Here is a 17,730-nt window from a genome sequence, read left to right as displayed (position 1 = left end):
AGTTATTAGATGACCCAGTTCTTGACCCCGATTGGCAGCCATTGGGGGAACAGGGTGCAGGCGGCAGCAGTTCTGAAGCAGAGGAGGAGGAGGGGCCGCAGCAGGCATCAACATCGCCACAGGTTCCATCTGCCGGGCCCGTATCTTGCCCAAAACGCGTGGCAAAGCCAAAACCTGGTGGAGGACAGCGTGGCCATCCGGTTAAAGCTCAGTCTGCAATGCCTGAAAAGGTATCCGATGCTAGAAAGAGTGCAGTCTGGCATTTTTTTAAACAACATCCAATTGATCAGCGCAAAGTCATCTGTCAAAAATGTTCTACTTCCTTAAGCAGAGGTCAGAATCTGAAAAGTCTCAATACTAGTTGCATGCATAGACATTTAACCACCATGCATTTGAAAGCTTGGACTAACTACCAAACGTCCCTTAAGGTTGTTGCACCCTCGGCCAATGAAGCTAGTCATCAACGCAACATCCCTTCCGGCAGTGTAGGACCACCATTTAGCGCACCACCTGCTGTATCTGTGCAGGTATCTTTGCCAGGCCAAAGCAGTCAGGGTCAGGGAATCACCAGTTTCGTAGTAGGAAACACTGCATCTAGGGCACCGGCGGCAACAATACCATCTCCCACCGTCTCTCAGTCTGCCATGTCCACCGGCACCCCCGCTAGTTCCACGATCTCTCCATCTCTCCAGTCCAGCTCACCCTACATGAGACTATGGTTAGAAAAAGGAAGTACTTAGCCTCGCATCCGCGTACACAGGGTTTGAACGCCCACATAGCTAGACTAATCTCGTTAGAGATGATGCCCTACCGGTTAGTTGAAAGCGAAGCTTTCAAAGACCTGATGGACTACGCTGTACCACGCTACGAGCTACCCAGTCGACACTTTTTTTCCAGAAAAGCCATCCCAGCCCTCCACCAGCATGTTAAAGAGCGCATCGTCCATGCACTCAGGCAATCTGTGAGCACAAAGGTGCACCTGACAACAGATGCATGGACCAGTAGGCATGGCCAGGGACGTTACGTGTCCATCACGGCACACTGGGTAAATGTGGTGGATTCAGGGTCCACAGGGGACAGCAAGTTTGGGACAGTTCTGCCTAGCCCACGGTCTAGTAAACAGTTGTCTGTAGCCGTTCGCACCCCCTCCTCCTCCTCCTCCTCCTCGTCCTCCTGCAGAAGCAAGAGCTCGTCCACAGACCGCAGTCGCACAAACACTCCATCCGCACCTGCCACTGTTGCACACCAGGTCTCCCATTATGGGGCAGCTACTGGCATACGTCAGCAGGCTGTATTGGCTATGAAGTGTTTGGGCGACAATAGACACACCGCGGAAGTTCTGTCCGAGTTCTTGCAGCAAGAAACGCAGTCGTGGCTGGGCACTGTAGATCTTGAGGCAGGCAAGGTAGTGAGTGATAACGGAAGGAATTTCATGGCTGCCATCTCCCTTTCCCAACTGAAACACATTCCTTGCCTGGCTCACACCTTAAACCTGGTGGTGCAGTGCTTCCTGAAAAGTTATCCGGGGTTATCCGACCTGCTCCTCAAAGTGCGTGGACTTTGCGCACATATCCGCCGTTCGCCTGTACACTCCAGCCGTATGCAGACCTATCAGCGTTCTTTGAACCTTCCCCAGCATCGCCTAATCATAGACGTTGCAACAAGGTGGAACTCAACACTGCACATGCTTCAGAGACTGTGCGAACAGAGGCGGGCTGTTATGTTTTTGTGGGAGGATACACATACACGGGCAGGCAGTAGGATGGCAGACATGGAGTTGTCAGGTGTGCAGTGGTCGAAGATTCAAGACATGTGTCAAGTCCTTCAGTGTTTTGAGGAATGCACACGGCTGGTTAGTGCAGACAACGCCATAATAAGCATGAGCATCCCCCTAATGCGTCTGCTGATGCAAAGTTTGACGCACATAAAGGATCAGGCGTCTGCACCAGAGGAAGAGGAAAGCCTTGATGACAGTCAGCGATTGTCTGGTCAGGGCAGTGTACATGACGAGGTACCGGGCGAAGAGGAGGTGGAGGATGAGGAGGATGATGGGGATGAGTATATTTTTAATGAGGAAGCTTTCCCGGGGGCACGGGAAATTGGTGGCGTGGCAAGGCCGGGTTCTGGTTTTTTGAGGGACACAAGTGACGTAGATTTGCCTGCAACTGCCCCTCAACCAAGCACAACCGCAGATTTGACAACGGGAACTTTGGCCCACATGGCGGATTATGCCTTGCGTATCCTCAAAAGGGACACACGCATTACAAAAATGATGAACGATGACGATTACTGGTTGGCCTGCCTCCTTGATCCTCGCTATAAAGGCAAATTGCAAAATATTATGCCACATGAGAACTTGGAACTAATATTAGCAACAAAACAATCAACTCTTGTTGACCGTTTGCTTCTGGCATTCCCTGCACACAGCGCCCGTGATCGTTCTCACACGAGCTCCAGGGGCCAGCAGACCAGAGGTGTTAGAGGGGCAGAAATCAGAAGTGGCGTTGGCCAGAGGGGTTTTCTGACCAGGTTGTGGAGTGATTTTTCTATGACCGCAGACAGGACAGGTACTGCAGCATCAATTCAAAGTGACAGGAGACAACATTTGTCCAGTATGGTTACAAACTATTTTTCATCCCTTATCGACGTTCTCCCTCAACCGTCATTCCCATTTGATTACTGGGCATCCAAATTAGACACCTGGCCAGAATTGGCAGAATATGCATTGCAGGAGCTTGCTTGCCCGGCAGCTAGTGTCCTATCAGAAAGAGTATTCAGTGCTGCAGGTTCAATACTAACAGAAAAAAGGACTCGTCTGGCTACCCAAAATGTAGATGATCTAACCTTCATTAAAATGAACCACAACTGGATTTCAAAATCTTTTGCCCCACCCTGCCCGGCTGACACCTAGCTTTCCTATGAAAAGGTCTTGCCTGTGGACTATTCTGAATGACTTTTCCAATCTCGTAATTTTCTTCACCTGATTGTCCAGCATACGACATGTTTCCACCTCACGAAATGGCCAAACTCCCCACACGGGGCCGTGCTATCGCCACTTTGCGCTTGGACCCTTGAGAGTGCTGTTTGTCTGAAGAGGTGGGTGTGGCCGCTTTTGGTCGACGGCACTGCCACTGGGTCCCTCATAGTACAATAAAGTGTCTCTGGCGGTGGTGGTGCGCACCCAACGTCAGACACACCGTTGTAATATGAAGGGCCCTGTGCCTGTACCGCCGGCCACAAGCCAGTTCCCCCCCCAGCTCAAACAGTGCTCTACCACTAGCAAAATTATCTCTCACAGCTTCACCAATGTGTAGTCTAGGCGCTGACATCCTTCAATGCCTGGCACTGACAATACCATTGTTTTGACATTTTTGTTATGTTAGGCCTTCGAAGCCTGTCTGCGGTCCCTTCTTTCTACAACTACTACACTGACCAGGCCACTGCTGGCCGTGTTACCCTGGAACCAATTTAAAAGTGCCTATAGTCAGCCCAATTTTGTTATGTTAGGCCTTCGAAGACTGTCTGCCGTCACTCCTTCCACTAGACTTCCACTGACCATACACTGCTGCCCATGTACCCCTGGAACCAATTTAAAGTGCCTACAGCCAGCCCAATTTTGTTATGTTAGGCCTTGGAAGCCTGTCTGCGGTCACTCCTTCCACTAGACTTCCACTGACCAGACCACTGCTGCCCATGTACCCCTGGAACCAATTTAAAAGTGCCTACAGCCAGCCCAAGTTTGTTATGTTAGGCCTTCGAAGCCTGTCTGCGGTCACTCCTTCCACTAGACTTCCACTGACCAGACCACTGCTGCCCGTGTACCCCTGGAACCAATTTAAAAGTGCCTACAGCCAGCCCAAGTTTGTTATGTTAGGCCTTGGAAGCCTGTCTGCGGTCACTCCTTCCACTAGACTTCCACTGACCAGACCACTGCTGCCCGTGTACCCCTGGAACCAATTTAAAAGTGCCTACAGCCAGCCCAAGTTTGTTATGTTAGGCCTTGGAAGCCTGTCTGCGGTCACTCCTTCCACTAGACTTCCACTGACCATACACTGCTGCCCATGTACCCCTGGAACCAATTTAAAAGTGCCTACAGCCAGCCCAAGTTTGTTATGTTAGGCCTTCGAAGCCTGTCTGCGGTCACTCCTTCCACTAGACTTCCACTGACCAGACCACTGCTGCCCGTGTACCCCTGGAACCAATTTAAAAGTGCCTACAGCCAGCCCAAGTTTGTTATGTTAGGCCTTGGAAGCCTGTCTGCGGTCACTCCTTCCACTAGACTTCCACTGACCAGACCACTGCTGCCCGTGTACCCCTGGAACCAATTTAAAAGTGCCTACAGCCAGCCCAAGTTTGTTATGTTAGGCCTTGGAAGCCTGTCTGCGGTCACTCCTTCCACTAGACTTCCACTGACCATACACTGCTGCCCATGTACCCCTGGAACCAATTTAAAAGTGCCTACAGCCAGCCCAAGTTTGTTATGTTAGGCCTTCGAAGCCTGTCTGCGGTCACTCCTTCCACTAGACTTCCACTGACCAGACCACTGCTGCCCGTGTACCCCTGGAACCAATTTAAAATTGCCTACAGCCATGTTTTATTATTTTAGGCCTTCGATGCCTGTCTGCGGTCACTCCTTCCACTAGGCCTCCACTGACCACACCACTGCTGCCCGTGTACCCCTGGAACCAATTTAAAATTGCCTACAGCCAGCCCAATTTTTTTATTTTAGGCCTTCGATGCCTGTCTGCGGTCCATTCTTTCAACTACTACTACACTGACCAGGGCACTGCTGCCCAAGTACCCCTGGAACCAATTTAAAATTGACTACAGCCATGTGTTAATATTTTAGGCCTTCGATGCCTGTCTGTGGTCACTCCTTCCACTAGGCCTCCACTCACCACACCACTGCTGCCCGTGTACCCCTGGAACCAATTTAAAATTGCCTACAGCCATGTGTGATTATTTTAGGCCTTCGATGCCTGTCTGCGGTCACTCCTTCCACTAGGCCTCCACTGACCACACCACTGCTGCCCGTGTAACCCTGGAACCAATTTAAAATTGCCTACAGCCATGTGTTATTATTTTAGGCCTTCGATGCCTGTCTGCGGTCACTCCTTCCACTAGGCCTCCACTGACCACACCACTGCTGCCCGTGTACCCCTGGAACCAATTTAAAATTGCCTACAGCCAGCCCAATTTTTTTATTTTAGGCCTTCGATGCCTGTCTGCGGTCCATTCTTTCAACTACTACTACACTGACCAGGGCACTGCTGCCCAAGTACCCCTGGAACCAATTTAAAATTGACTACAGCCATGTGTTAATATTTTAGGCCTTCGATGCCTGTCTGTGGTCACTCCTTCCACTAGGCCTCCACTGACCACACCACTGCTGCCCGTGTACCCCTGGAACCAATTTAAAATTGCCTACAGCCATGTGTGATTATTTTAGGCCTTCGATGCCTGTCTGCGGTCACTCCTTCCACTAGACTTCCACTGACCATACACTGCTGCCCATGTACCCCTGGAACCAATTTAAAAGTGCCTACAGCCAGCCCAAGTTTGTTATGTTAGGCCTTCGAAGCCTGTCTGCGGTCACTCCTTCCACTAGACTTCCACTGACCAGACCACTGCTGCCCGTGTACCCCTGGAACCAATTTAAAATTGCCTACAGCCATGTTTTATTATTTTAGGCCTTCGATGCCTGTCTGCGGTCACTCCTTCCACTAGGCCTCCACTGACCACACCACTGCTGCCCGTGTACCCCTGGAACCAATTTAAAATTGCCTACAGCCAGCCCAATTTTTTTATTTTAGGCCTTCGATGCCTGTCTGCGGTCCATTCTTTCAACTACTACTACACTGACCAGGGCACTGCTGCCCAAGTACCCCTGGAACCAATTTAAAATTGACTACAGCCATGTGTTAATATTTTAGGCCTTCGATGCCTGTCTGTGGTCACTCCTTCCACTAGGCCTCCACTGACCACACCACTGCTGCCCGTGTACCCCTGGAACCAATTTAAAATTGCCTACAGCCATGTGTGATTATTTTAGGCCTTCGATGCCTGTCTGCGGTCACTCCTTCCACTAGGCCTCCACTGACCACACCACTGCTGCCCGTGTAACCCTGGAACCAATTTAAAATTGCCTACAGCCATGTGTTATTATTTTAGGCCTTCGATGCCTGTCTGCGGTCACTCCTTCCACTAGTCCTCCACTGACCACACCACTGCTGCCCGTGTACCCCTGGAACCAATTTAAAATTGCCTACAGCCAGCCCAATTTTTTTATTTTAGGCCTTCGATGCCTGTCTGCGGTCCATTCTTTCAACTACTATTACACTGACCAGGGCACTGCTGCCCGTGTACCCCTGGAACCAATTTAAAATTGCCTACAGCCATGTGTTATTATTTTAGGCCTTCGATGCCTGTCTGCGGTCACTCCTTCCACTAGGCCTCCACTGACCACACCACTGCTGCCCGTGTACCCCTGGAACCAATTTAAAATTGCCTACAGCCATGTGTTATTATTTTAGGCCTTCGATGCCTGTCTGCGGTCACTCCTTCCACTAGGCCTCCACTGACCACACCACTGCTGCCCGTGTACCCCTGGAACCAATTTAAAATTGCCTACAGCCATGTGTGATTATTTTAGGCCTTCGATGCCTGTCTGCGGTCACTCCTTCCACTAGGCCTCCACTGACCACACCACTGCTGCCCGTGTACCCCTGGAACCAATTTAAAATTGCCTACAGCCAGCCCAATTTTTTTATTTTAGGCCTTCGATGCCTGTCTGCGGTCCATTCGTTCAACTACTACTACACTGACCAGGGCACTGCTGCCCAAGTACCCCTGGAACCAATTTAAAATTGACTACAGCCATGTGTTAATATTTTAGGCCTTCGATGCCTGTCTGCGGTCACTCCTTCCACTAGGCCTCCACTGACCACACCACTGCTGCCCGTGTACCCCTGGAACCAATTTAAAATTGCCTACAGCCAGCCCAATTTTTTTATTTTAGGCCTTCGATGCCTGTCTGCGGTCCATTCTTTCAACTACTACTACACTGACCAGGGCACTGCTGCCCGTGTACCCCTGGAACCAATTTAAAATTGCCTACAGCCATGTGTTATTATTTTAGGCCTTCGATGCCTGTCTGTGGTCCCTCCTTCCACTAGGCCTCCACTGACCTGTCTACTGCGGCCCGTGTACCCCTTGAACCAACCTAATAAAATATTTAAAAAATTAATTTGATTATAAAAAATAAGATCGTGTTGAGATCTCAAATGCAGACATTTTAACAATCAAAACAAACACACAACAAATATCTGGAACTGTACTACAAAGGTCCAACAGCTACAATTTCTTTCTCCTGCAAGAAGTTAACTGAAAGTTTTTTGGAGTTGTTAACACAGATATGGCATCCACCGAGTGTTGTCCTGTCGCGTCTCCTTTAAATTATTTCCAATAAGATGTTAAACTATTAATTTAATAAAATCAATAATTAAAAAAATAATTGAGTAAGTCAAAAGCACATTGCAAATAAACATTAATTACAAATCAAGAAGCATGGCGCGTCCGAGGGTGAGTAGATACCGAATAAGAATATAATCACCCTCGGACGCGCAATGCTTATTTACAACAGCCTTCCTTCCTAAGAATCAGCCCTTCCGTGGTGTAGAGAGAGGTTGTGTTACACTCCAAGGTGTTCCCCAGGTTGCCTTTCCTGAGCTTCGATCTTCCGGCTCTCGTTTAGTAGCTGTTGGAAACTACGCTGCATTAGGCCTACTAATTGTGTATGGGGTGTAGAGACAGGTTGTGTTACACTCCAAGGTTTTCACCAGGTTGCCTTTCCTGAGCTGCGATCTTCATGCTCTCGTTTAGTAGGTGTCGGAAAGTAGGCTGCATTAGGCCTACAAATTGGGTATGGGGTGGAGAGAGATGGTGTGTTACACTCCAAGGTGTTCCCCAGGTTTCCTTGCCATTGCTTCGGTCTTCCGACTCTCGTTTAGTAGTTGTAGAAAAGTACACAGCATTAGGCCTACAAAATGGGTATGGGGTGGAGAGAGATGGTGTGTTACACTCCAAGGTGTTCCCCAGGTTGCCTTTCCTGAGCTTCGATCTTCATGCTCTCGTTTAGTAGGTGTCGGAAAGTAGGCTGCATTAGGCCTAAAAAATGGGGAATGGGGTGGAGAGAGATGGTGTGTTACACTCCAAGGTGTTCCCCAGGTTTCCTTGCCATTGCTTCGGTCTTCCGACTCTCGTTTAGTAGTTGTAGAAAAGTACACTGCATTAGGCCTAAAAAATGGGTATGGGGTGGAGAGAGATGGTGTGTTACACTCCAAGGTGTTCCCCAGGTTGCCTTTCCTGAGCTTCGATCTTCATGCTCTCGTTTAGTAGGTGTCGGAAAGTAGGCTGCATTAGGCCTACAAATTGGGTATGGGGTGGAGAGAGATGGTGTGTTACACTCCAAGGTGTTCCCCAGGTTTCCTTGCCATTGCTTCGGTCTTCCGACTCTCGTTTAGTAGTTGTAGAAAAGTACACAGCATTAGGCCTACAAAATGGGTATGGGGTGGAGAGAGATGGTGTGTTACACTCCAAGGTGTTCCCCAGGTTGCCTTTCCTGAGCTTCTATCTTCAGGCTCTCATTAAATTGTGGTTAAATGGAACAACTGCATTTGGCGTACTAGTTGGTTTGGGGCCTACTATCGGTGTCTGCCACTCCTTGCTGTTCTCCTGGTTTCCTGTCCTGAAATTCCATTTTCAGCCTCTCGTTAAGTAGTTGTTAATGTTAGACTGCATTTGGCCTACTAGTTGGGTTGGGGCCTACTATCGGTGTCTGCCACTCCTTGCTGTTCTCCTCCACTGAACAAAGCTGTGCCGCCTGTTTACTACGGTTGCCAATTTTGAACTGCATTTCGACTACTTACTGATTTGGCCCTACTCTCTGTGTCAGCCTCTCATTCCAGTTGTCCTCCACTGCAATGCCCCCTGGTTATTCCTGTGTTACCAATTTTGAACTGCATTTAGCCCACTTTCTTCTTTGGGCCTATATCTGTGTTTCCACTTCATCGTGCCCATTGCCCAGCCAGTGATAGATGAGTCTGCTGGTACATTGACCCATAACGCAACATTCCCCGTGCACGCTACACAACAACATTGTGACCCTGCTGAAAGTCAGGTTGCTCTTCCCGCATACCATACCACCTTACACGGGGACAAAGAGGAAGGTGCAGATGAAAGTGCAGGTTCCTTCATCAGGTGGGGGGAGGAATACTAGTTGGCGACGTCACTGGCACAGGGCCTCTCATAGTACGCAAAAGTGTTGCTGCCGGTGGGAGGCGCCCCCGCCGTGCAAACACACCGCTGTACTTTGAGGGGCCCTGTGCCAGTGCCAATGCCAACGAGTGGGCCCCCCCCTGCTTGCTCAGGATCACAGCACTTGCAAAGTTGAAATACTTACCTCTCCCTGCTCCACTGCCGTGACGTGGTCCAGATTTACTGGGCCCACTAATTACTTGAACCAGCCCTACCCCCCACAACTTTAGCCAAATGACCCCCAATTTCAAATGCCTTCCAATTATTTTAAGGTAAATTACGCTTGACAAGCTTCATTAAGAAGAATGGATGGTTTTGACATTAAAATGGGCACTCTAGGTGTTTTCCTGGCCCCCACTCACTGCCGACTATGCTGCCCCATTGACTTGCATTGGGTTTCGTGTTTCGGTCGATCCCGACTTTACGTCATAATCGGCCGATTTCACTCGACCCGACTTTGGACATAGTCGGGTTTCGCAAAACCCGGCTCGACTCTAAAAAGGTCAAGGTCGCTCAACTCTAGTGATATCCTCATCTCTGATTAATGCCCTCCTTGCCCTGGCTGAAAGTTTTGGTGGTAGCCCTGTCTTTGCAGCTTTGTTGTGGTACCATGACAATGGATTTGATGGTGCTCCAGGGGATCATTAGCAATTGAGATATTTTTATAACCAAACCCTGACTTGCATTTCTCAACAAATTTGTCCCTGACTTGTTTGTAGATCTCCCTGGTCTTCATGGTGTTGTTTGCTTAGTGATGCTTCTTGTTTAAAGGTGTTGAAGCCTCTGTGGCTTTTCAGAAAAGGTGTGTATATACTGATAGACCATGGGACACTTAGATTGCACACAGATGGAATTCCTGTCACTAAGCATGTATGTGACTTATGAAGGTAATTGCTTGTACCCGAATTTTTTAGGGACTTCATAGAAAAAGGGATTAATACATATGCACATGCCAATTTGTAGTTATTTGACCACATAAATTTAATTCATGCTATATTTTTCTCATTTCACATCACCAATTTAGACTATTTAGTGCTGATGTATCATACACATTGGATTGCAAAAATATTTAAACATGTTGTAATGTAACAAAATAGGTTAAAAAGCCAAGTGGGTGAATACGTTTGCAAGCCACCGTACCATCGGTTAGGGCGAGTTTAGTAAATCAGAAATTGACTTTTAGCAAAAGTGGCATCAGATGATAGTGTCACTCACGTTTGATGTCACTGAGCACTGCGGTATGTATCACCCCACTCATGCAATCTAAGTGGTTGTAGACATTATATGTGCCAAATTTGATGCAACTGTTTACAATGAGTGTAGTTGAAAACCTTGATCATTGTGAAAGGGGTCCAAATATTCTTGTCCAGAGATATAATCCAGAGATATAGTGCCACATTCACTAAGATTGTTTTGTACACCCTAGTCTCAAAGGGAATCAGTGAACAGGTATTTGCTATCCCATCTGAAAGCACCATAATGTAGAGCCAGAGACCCTGATTACAGTGATTTGTCACTTATTGGACTGCTTGCTATCATTTTCATAAAATCTCTGCTTTTCCTGTTGCTGATCTAGCAGTTCCTTGAATGCTGTATAGCCCCACTGATTGGCAGCTTTCTACCCAACTACAGTGTACACAGAAAACTGCCAATCAGTGGTGGGGGCAGGGATATACAGAGCTCATAAAGATCACACCAAATAAACCCAGACTCATAGTAGAACAGTGGCCAGAGAACATATCTCGGCTCACTTCACAAGCTACTCCCCATATAACAATATGCATATAGGAGGACAACGGGAGTTTTTAGAAAAAGATACATATTTATTAGAAAACTAGTAAAAAGATTAACACACAATTAAAAAACACCAATGAAAAATACCAGAGGTACATACATGTAGATATATAAAGTGTGGACCAAATGAAACCGTACTCAAATATGACACAAATAAGATCCTAAATCTCCTAAGCGACCCCCAGGAGCGGAGAAAAATACCTCCTAATGGCAAAACAACCTACACCCCCCACGTCCTGCAAGTAAAGCCACTGTGGCTGTGTGCATGTGGGAAGGTCATGAATGCAACAAAGGGAGACACATCCTACCGCAAACAAGGGTGGAGATAAAGTGTGTCCCAGGGAACCATATGGATCTAACACCAATAATAACTGTAGAAATCTCTCTCCTGGGACCCCACATAGACCAAGGATCTTACCACATGAAAATGCCCCCTGGATTGGGCACTACCCTCGACGCGCGTTTCGCTGCCGTTATACTGCTTTCTCAAGGGGATGTGTTGTTTCTATGGGCTGTAGGACCTTATATCCCACGATTCCCAGGTCACATGCTAATCATGTGACCGGGTGAGTCATCCAGCCGTATGAAACGGCGCATGCGCTCGCGGCTCACCGCCCCTACCACCCCGTAGCCCGGCCTACGTCTAGCAGATGGTGACTGGCCGCAGGAAACCTAGCAACCGAATCAACAGCCGCGGACACGAACAGGCCGGACACCAGGGGCGCAGGGACCGAGGCAAGCGTGCGCACGCGCACTACAGCATGTGCTCCCTAGCAAGTATGGACATGGAACAGCACACACAAAACTGCCACCACAGTATAAATAATATGCACAATATATATGGCGTATATGAGTCCGGTTCTCGCGGCAATCCATGGTCCATCTTCTTGCAAGGATCCATATTTTTGCAGGGAGTAGAATAAGATGTCATATAGTGCAACTGCTTGCTTGAGAACCCCACCGTGATCAAAGGGAGAAGTCGATCCCATACACACAAAACAATCTACAGGTCCTTCTCAAAAAATTAGCATATAGTGTTAAATTTCATTATTTACCATAATGTAATGATTACAATTAAACTTTCATATATTATAGATTCATTATCCACCAACTGAAATTTGTCAGGTCTTTTATTGTTTTAATACTGATGATTTTGGCATACAACTCCTGATAACCCAAAAAACCTGTCTCAATAAATTAGCATATCAAGAAAAGGTTCTCTAAATGACCTATTACCCTAATCTTCTGAATCAACTAATTAACTCTAAACACATGCAAAAGATACCTGAGGCTTTTATAAACTCCCTGCCTGGTTCATTACTCAAAACTCCCATCATGGGTAAGACTAGCGACCTGACAGATGTCAAGAAGGCCATCATTGACACCCTCAAGCAAGAGGGTAAGACCCAGAAAGAAATTTCTCAACAAATAGGCTGTTCCCAGAGTGCTGTATCAAGGCACCTCAATGGTAAGTCTGTTGGAAGGAAACAATGTGGCAGAAAATGCTGTACAACGAGAAGAGGAGACCGGACCCTGAGGAAGATTGTGGAGAAGGACCGATTCCAGACCTTGGGGAACCTGAGGAAGCAGTGGACTGAGTCTGGTGTGGAAACATCCAGAGCCACCGTGCACAGGCGTGTGCAGGAAATAGGCTACAGGTGCCGCATTCCCCAGGTAAAGCCACTTTTGAACCACAAACAGCGGCAGAGGCGCCTGACCTGGGCTACAGAGAAGCAGCACTGGACTGTTGCTAAGTGGTCCCAAGTACTTTTTTCTGATGAAAGCAAATTTTGCATGTCATTCAGAAATCAAGGTGCCAGAGTCTGGAGGAAGACTGGGGAGAAGGAAATGCCAAAATGCCTGAAGTCCAGTGTCAAGTACCCACAGTCAGTGATGGTGTGGGGTGCCATGTCAGCTGCTGGTGTTGGTCCACTGTGTTTCATCAAGGGCAGTGTCAATGCAGCTAGCTATCAGGAGATTTTGGAGCACTTCATGCTTCCATCGGCTGAAATGCTTTATGGAGATGAAGATTTCATTTTTCAGCACGACCTGGCACCTGCTCACAGTGCCAAAACCACTGGTAAATGGTTTACTGACCATGGTATTACTGTGCTCAATTGGCCTGCCAACTCTCCTGACCTGAACCCCATAGAGAATCTGTGGGATATTGTGAAGAGAAAGTTGAGAGACGCAAGACCCAACACTCTGGATGAGCTTAAGGCCGCTATTGAAGCATCCTGGGCCTCCATAACATCTCAGCAGTGTCACAGGCTGATTGCCTCCATGCCACGCCGCATTGAAGCAGTCATTTCTGCCAAAGGATTCCCGACCAAGTATTGAGTGCATGACTGAACATTATTATTTGATGGTTTTTTTTGTTTGTTATTAAAAAACACTTTTATTTGATTGGATGGGTGAAATATGCTAATTTATTGAGACAGGTTTTTTGGGTTATCAGGAGTTGTATGCCAAAATCATCAGTATTAAAACAATAAAAGACCTGACAAATTTCAGTTGGTGGATAATGAATCTATAATACAGGTCCTTCTCAAAAAATTAGCATATAGTGTTAAATTTCATTATTTACCATAATGTAATGATTACAATTAAACTTTCATATATTATAGATTCATTATCCACCAACTGAAATTTGTCAGGTCTTTTATTGTTTTAATACTGATGATTTTGGCATACAACTCCTGATAACCCAAAAAACCTGTCTCAATAAATTAGCATATTTCACCCATCCAATCAAATAAAAGTGTTTTTTAATAACAAACAAAAAAACCATCAAATAATAATGTTCAGTTATGCACTCAATACTTGGTCGGGAATCCTTTGGCAGAAATGACTGCTTCAATGTGGCGTGGCATGGAGGCAATCAGCCTTTGACACTGCTGAGATGTTATGGAGGCCCAGGATGCTTCAATAGCGGCCTTAAGCTCATCCAGAGTGTTGGGTCTTGCGTCTCTCAACTTTCTCTTCACAATATCCCACAGATTCTCTATGGGGTTCAGGTCAGGAGAGTTGGCAGGCCAATTGAGCACAGTAATACCATGGTCAGTATACCATTTACCAGTGGTTTTGGCACTGTGAGCAGGTGCCAGGTCATGCTGAAAAATGAAATCTTCATCTCCATAAAGCATTTCAGCCGATGGAAGCATGAAGTGCTCCAAAATCTCCTGATAGCTAGCTGCATTGACCCTGCCCTTGATGAAACACAGTGGACCAACACCAGCAGCTGACATGGCACCCCACACCATCACTGACTGTGGGTACTTGACACTGGACTTCAGGCATTTTGGCATTTCCTTCTCCCCAGTCTTCCTCCAGACTCTGGCACCTTGATTTACGATACGATACGATACGATACACTTTATTGATCCCGTGGGAAATTATGGTATCACAGCAGCACAACTTAAATCATAAAAATCATAAAGGAATTCCATAGTTGACATGACAGTTTGTTGACAGAAGAACATTATACATTAGAATAGGACATACACAACGAGTGAACTGAATGTAGAGAAATAAGTAGACATTCACCTTGGTGGTTTAACCCTAATGTTATTGTTGTACATTCCCATGGCAGTTGGCACAAACGATTTCCTATATTTTTCCTTCTTACACCTCAGAAGTATTAGCCGGTTGCTGAAGGTGCTCTTCTGTCTCATGAATAGCTCATATAATGGATGTGCATTATTGTTCATAATTGCCATACACTTTTTCAGAGTTCTTCTCTCCACTACCTCCCCAAAAGAGTCCAGATTGTAGCCCACAGCAGAACTTGCCTTCTTAATAATCTTATTCAGCTTATTAGCATCAGAGGCCCGCACACTACTACCCCAGCACGTGATTGCAAAAAAGATGGCACTTGCCACCACAGATTGGTAGAACATTTCTAACATTTTGCTACACACATTAAAAGACCTCAGTTTCCTTAGGAAATACAGTCTGCTCATCCCCTTCTTGTAGACAAACTCTGAGTGGCATCTCCAGTCCAGTTTGCTATCCAAATGGACCCCCAAATATTTGTAACTCTCCACCTGCTCTACCTCCTGACCAGCAATAGTGATCGGTAAGCATTCCAACTTTATCCTGCTATAGTTGGCCACCAACTCCTTGGTTTTCTTAACATTTAGCTGCAGATAGTTACCATTGCACCAATCCACGAAATTCGACACCACCCTTCTATATTCCTCATCCCCCTGATCTCCCCTAATGCATCCCACAACCACAGAGTCATCCGAAAATTTTTGAAGATGGCAAAGTTCAGATTTATACTGAAAGTCTGAAGTATACAGTGTGAATAGAAAGGGCGCAAGCACCGTTCCCTGGGGGGCACCTACACTGCTCAATAATCTGCTTGACACCACTGCTCCCATCTGTACAAACTGTGGCCAATCTGATAGGTAGTCAGTTATCCAATTTCTCATCCCGTCCTCCACCTTCATATCAGTCATCTTTTTGTGTAGTAAAAGTGGCTGCAGGGAGTTAAATGCACTCGAGAAATCGAAGAACATCGCTCGCACCGTGGCTCCGTCATTCTCCAGAAATGAATGTACCCTATGTAACAGAGAAAGAATAGCATCATCCACCCCCAATCTATGTCGGTAAGCAAACTGAAGGGGATCAATAAAAGCATTGACCCTCGGTCTTAAGTGAGCAAGCACTAATCTTTCCAAGGCCTTCATAGCATGAGATGTTAAGGCTACAGGACGATAGTCATTTAGGGTTGCAGGAGAAGAAGTCTTGGGTACCGGCACCAGACAGGAAGTTTTCCATAACACCGGTACCCTCTGTGTTTGTATACTTCCATTAAATAGGCGTGTAAAGACAGTACACAGCTGGTCTGCACAAACTTTAAGGACACGTGAGCTGAGTCCATCAGGTCCTGCAGCTTTACCAATGTTAAGTGACTTAAACTGCCTCCTCACATCATTTTCGGATACTCTAAAATTGGTCTGCTCATCCTCCAATATCGATGTTGCAGAATTTGCACCCAGGTCCCCTCCACTATCAGTTGGCACATGTACACATGTACTGCTGAACCTGTTGAAATACTCATTCATCTCATTAGCCTTGTCCATTGTTCCTGGATCATTTTCAAGCCTCAGCTTAAGCCCAGTCAGTAATTTCATTCCTGCCCAAACCTCTCTGGTATTATTGTGGGACAGTTTCTTTTCAAGTTTAATTCTGAAGGCTTCCTGGGCCTCCTTTATTTTATGCTTCAATTCATGCTGTATCATTTTAATTTCCTCTTTGTCACCCAGTTTAAATGCCTTTTTTTTCCTGTTGAGCAAATGCTTCAATTCCTTTGTTATCCATGGCTTGTTGTTTGCAAAACACCTAATCTTTTTAGTCGGCACCAACATATCAGTGCAGAAGTTAATGTAGTCAGTCACTCTACCAACCACTTCATTAACATTTGTATACTCGTCCATTGTCCCAAGCAGCACATCCCAGTCTGTAAGATGAAAGCAATCCTGTAAAGCCTGTTCATTTGTTGGATTCCACATTCTAACTGATTTAATCTTAGGAGGCTGTGTACTAACAACAGGTTGGTAGACTGGTGACAATAGTACAAGATTGTGATCAGATTTCCCCAAGGGCGGCAGGGTAGACGATGAATAAGCATTCTTGACATTCGCATAGAGTAAGTCCAACGTAATTTTGTCACGTGTTGTACATTTAACAAATTGATAGAATTTAGGTAAGGCAGTAGACATTTTAGCCCGGTTAAAATCCCCAGAGATTACAGTAAGCGAGTTGGGGTGTTTCATCTGGAGCCGGGCAATGACTCCTGACAGCACTTCACCTGCAGCCTCATGGTTTGCAGTTGGTGGTATGTACAACACTATTGCAATAACAAGTGAGAATTCTCTAGGAATATAGTAAGGTCTGAGGCCAACAGCTAGCAATTCAATGTTCGGACAACAATGGCGCTCCCTTACAGTCACATGCCCCTGATTGCACCAACCATTGTTTATGTAGAGTATAACTCCACCACCCTTTTTTTTGCCGCTCTTCATAGTGTCTCTATCCGCCCGGACCATGTGAAATCCTGGTACTGAAACACTTGAGTCCGGGATCTCGCCACGTAACCATGTTTCAGTAAAACATATCAAACTGCATTCCTTGTATTCCCTCTGGGTCCGTATTAATGCCAGCAGTTCATCCGACTTATTACCCAGTGATTGAACATTCCCCATGATGATGGACGGAACTACAGGTTTAAACCGTCTTCGCCTTGCCTTAAGTTTTTTGCCCGCTCTGCAGCCTCTGTAGGGTCGCCTTACCTCACACGGGACACATGGTCTACCCACCGCAGGAGAAGGCATTAGCCTGCGCAGCTCCAGAAGTCGGACCCTTGAGTAAGCAACACGTTTATGAACAGACTTAGGGACATCAATCAAAACCTTGCCCATGTTAGTCGCACTAAGCCTGTCCGTGTAGGGAGGTATACAGTGCACGCCTCCAGACATAACTGTACCAATTCCCAGACAGGTAGTGGCCGCCTGGCAGTAGGTGCGTATAATACCAGTCCTAGGTTGCAAGGAGATCACAAATGCACTGTAAATCCAGATAGCTGCGGGTAGCAGCAAACATCCAAGGGAAACC

Source organism: Ranitomeya imitator, chromosome 2 (genome assembly GCF_032444005.1).
Source record: "Ranitomeya imitator isolate aRanImi1 chromosome 2, aRanImi1.pri, whole genome shotgun sequence".
NCBI lineage: Eukaryota > Metazoa > Chordata > Amphibia > Anura > Dendrobatidae > Ranitomeya > Ranitomeya imitator.
This window is presented reverse-complemented; position numbering follows the sequence as displayed.